The sequence below is a fragment of the Triticum aestivum genome, chromosome 7B, assembly GCF_018294505.1.
Source record: "Triticum aestivum cultivar Chinese Spring chromosome 7B, IWGSC CS RefSeq v2.1, whole genome shotgun sequence".
Classification (NCBI taxonomy): Eukaryota; Viridiplantae; Streptophyta; class Magnoliopsida; order Poales; family Poaceae; genus Triticum; species Triticum aestivum.
The window spans coordinates 465,929,795-465,934,095 of record NC_057813.1 but is presented as its reverse complement, the minus strand read 5'-3'; positions in this window follow the sequence as shown (position 1 = coordinate 465,934,095).

Here is a 4,301-nt window from a genome sequence, read left to right as displayed (position 1 = left end):
AAAAGTCGATTCAGTCGACTGAAGTGTAGCTAAATCGGAGCAGAGCAGCAGCACGAGCGAGGGGTAGAGCACCAGCAGCAGTGTGAGCGAGCGAGCGAGAGCCGGAGCAGCAGCAACTGGGCGAGCGAGCGAGCGAGCGAGAGCTGGAGCAGTAGCCGCAGCGCAGCGAGCGAGACCGGAGCAGCAGCGGTAGATCCGGCTGGTATGGCCGCCGCCGCCGAAGGGGCCTCGCATTAGGGGAGAGCCGTCATGGAGATGTCGCCCGCGGCGCCGGCTTCAAGGTAGCCGCTCCATGGGGGTGCGGGATGGAGCATCGTCGGCGCCGGGAGGTCGAGTTAAGGAGAAGGTGCGATGCGGTGAGTGTACAACCTCTTTGGTGGCGCCGAGTAGGCCTCGGCTTCGTTCGAGGAGTCGGTGAGGATGTTGCGGTTCCGGTGGAGCAGGTTAAGGTGAAGCTGTGGGGATGGAGCAGCCGCGATAGACGAAGCGATCGTCGGAGCAGCTCCTTGGAGGGGGAGGACGGGGTGGCTGAACCGGCGGGACGACAAGATGGACGACGGGTCCTCATTCGGGGAGGTGGACGAGGGACGTCGAGCTGTTGCGGTGGACAATGTCATCGGGGAAGAGGCTCCGGTTAGGCAGCGGTGAGGTGGCGAATGGAGGAGGGTGGGGTTTCGCGGCTGGAGCGGAGAGGTTATGGCGGCCTAGGATTTCGAATGGCGAAAAGTAGGCGATGGGAGGGGGTGAACCATGACTTAGGGACGCGCTTGTCCAAAATGTAGGGTGTGTTACAAAAGTACCCCCCACTGATTTGAACTAGCGGCCCTTTCGGCTCAGGGTTAGAAGGGGGATTTCACGTGTCGTGATTTGGCATCTGGAGGGAGTTTTCGCGCGCATTGTAATTTCGGGATAGCAAGGCGCGGGTTGTGAAGGCGCCAATTTTAGGAGAACGATATCTGAATTTTCGGGATATAACAAGGCGCGGGTTGAATTTTAGGGACAAGCCTAATGTGTAATATTGTACTTGTATGTACCAAATCAATTCGCACTTCCCTCAACCGGAAAGAAAACGAAAAAAATAAAGCTATTCACACCACACAAAGAGAGAGTCTTGCCCCGTTTTACTATACAAATGCTATTCAAAGCTACTCCCTCCTTCCATCTATATAGGTCCTAATGCGTTTTTCGATGCTAACTTTGACCAAATATTAGAGCAATTATATATGCCATGCAACTTACACAAAGCATACCGTTAAATTCGTGTGTGAAAGGAGCTTTCAATGATATAATTTTCACATTGTGCATGTCATGTACTATTAATCTTGTCAATAGTCAAAGGCAGTCTTAAAAAATGCATTACGCCCTATATAGATGGAAGGAGGGAATATGAATCCATGTTATGTCCAATTAATTTTTTTCGCTTGTTGTATAATGCATGTAACCTATTCATACCAACATTTTAGTGCATTCCAAATGTCTATACTACTGCTGCAATTCAAACTGAATTTGAATTCGTTTCACTATTTCAATAAGAATCTGCAATCATGATTGTTGCCAACTTCAACCATCATTTGTGTATTACCTTAATAACACACCACTTGATTACTATAGAGATAGATATGAACTATGTGTACTACATGAACTCAAATTCTATTTTTTGAATACACTTGATGTTGATTCCAAACAATAGTACATTTGATGTACTAACTATATATTCATAATCTAAACCATGTTCCATACGTACACCGTGTTTATCACACAAAATATAGTGCCCCGCCCCTACATTATGACAAGTATTTAGACCTGAGCTGCAAAAGCCACACATTAGCCCAAATTATAATCAATGTTCTACATTATGATATCTTCTTCAAGTATCTGTATCCACTTTTTTATAATGAATTCTGATCTTTGTTCGTCTTTTACACCTTGACGATCCTCTTCTATTTGTAGCTAGCTAGCGCTAACTTTCTATCGTGCATGCACACGCCCGCCCCCCTCTAACCCACCCTTAGCGTCCCCTCCATCGCGCACATTCGCTATTTCTCTTTAAGTCGTCCACCCGCGGTGTGTGTAGGCCCCCGGCTCCTTCTTTCTGGCACACACCGGTCGATATACCTCTCTAGCCGAGTGTTCCTACCACAAACACATATATACTTCCCCTCTTCTCTTCTCACCGTCCATGCCCCCCTATGTCCAATACGGTTCCACGCAAGTGCACACTCCCGCCCCTCTTTTCATTGATCTCATACTCGCACACTCCTCCCCCTCGACATGGTAGGCCTCTCGCACCACCTCCTAGCCGCACCCATCTCCCCTTGTCTGTCTCTCCGGACCTTATTTGCTTCTAACACATGCAGGCGTGTATACGTACTGATCTCCCTACATATAGCCAGGTCGACTATAATTCGTTTTCCCCATGCACTAATACACTTACCTCGCTAGTTATGTCTCTCCCTTTCTCGGACACACGACGGTTGATCTTCCTATATAGTTACGTATGCTTACCACAACCATATCGTCTCCCCTCATCATCCTTGCATACCTCCCGACCCGTATCTCACACGCACGTGCAATAGAGACCTTGAACGTGCATGTGTAAGAGGTATACATGTATACGTGGGATGTGTGTGTGTGAGCGCGCGCATGATCGAGATAAAAGAAAGAAGACATAAGTCATAAGATCAACGACATGGGAGAGACGGATCGGTATGACAATATGCATGCATGTGAGAATGCAGGGAAGAAGGCCCGACAATTAAGCATGTGTTTTTGTCTTTAAGAGATAGTGGCGTGGGCTGGAGCATGCATCTATGGTGAGCAGAGGGAGTGAGGCACAATGATTGTGCAAAAGATATCAACCTATAAATGCATATGTATGGAGAGACATATATAGTGTGGGTGTTAGGAAGCAAGACTCCGTGCGAGAAAGAAATGTTGACGGAGAAACTATAGATAGATACAGAGATGGAGATGCTAGCTAGAGGGACATCCGCTAGTTTGGGTGTTAGAGATGACCGCCGGGTGGTTCAGAGGGTGAAGTTATATATGTGTGTGTGAGAGAAAAATAAAAAGAGGGCACTTGACTGCATGTAGAGAGAAACATATGTAGTGTGCGTGATAGGAATCAAGAGTGAGGGCGAGAAAGAAGGTTGATGGAGAAATAGATAAATAGAATGATAAATATGCTAGCTAGTGTGCGTTAGAGATAGGAGTCCAGTGGATCAGAAGGCTGAGTTATGTGTGTGGGTGTGAGAGAGATAGAGAGAGGGTGCATGTGAGTCACATACAAACAGATATCAGAGAGAAATGAGATCCCGAGAGACGGAGTTTTGTGTCTGCGAGAGAGAAAGATATTTCACAACGAGAGTGATAGCTAGAGAGACATATGAGGGAACGCAAGATATCACTAGGGAGAGAGTGTGTATGTGAGCGACATACAAGAGAACAATGGAGAAATATGAGACCCTGGGAGATAGAGTTTGTGTTTGTGTGTGAGAAAGAGATATTTAAGAGGAAGAGTCATAGGTTCTCATATCTAAGGAGCGAAAGACATCTCTGTATGAGGGGTGTGCGAGTGGCACGCATGGGAATAGTAGAGACAAATGAGACCCCGGGAGACAAAGTTTTGTGTTTGTGTGAGAGAAAGAGATTCCACATGGAGAATCATAGTTAGAGACACATAGCAGGGAGCGAGATATACTTAGAGAGATAGAGTGATGAAGGTCGAGGAAGAGAGTACCGTTAGTGTGTTACGAAGATAAAAGATCATTGTCGACATACAGGTAGCACGAGAGATACCTGAGAGACGATGAACGCGTATAGGTCTAGAGAGATAGTCCTATATAAGCATGAGTGATAGCTATATGAGATGAATATCTGGATTAAAGGGGATTCGAATATTTAAACTGGAGATCACGACATCGATAATATCATAACACAAATTGGTGTATCAAACATGCATATTCATTTGAATTTGGGCACACGTGTAATGTTATATAGTTTATCAATATTGGTGATCCATAGATTCTTTAATTACAAACAATGCATGGTTTATATGCAATTAATGTCTAAACGGGATTACACTATATGTTGCGTGTGTGAAACACATTATACATGTTTGAGAAGTAAAAAACCCGCATGAAACACACATTATTTGGAGGCAGTTAGCGAGGAATGCATACGTTGGATTTCAACATAAAGTGGTTTCAAATATTTGAAAATCCAAATTGATGGATACAACCTTATGAATCTGAGATCATGCCATTTGTAAACCATATTTATGTATAAATGGTGTTGTGCTT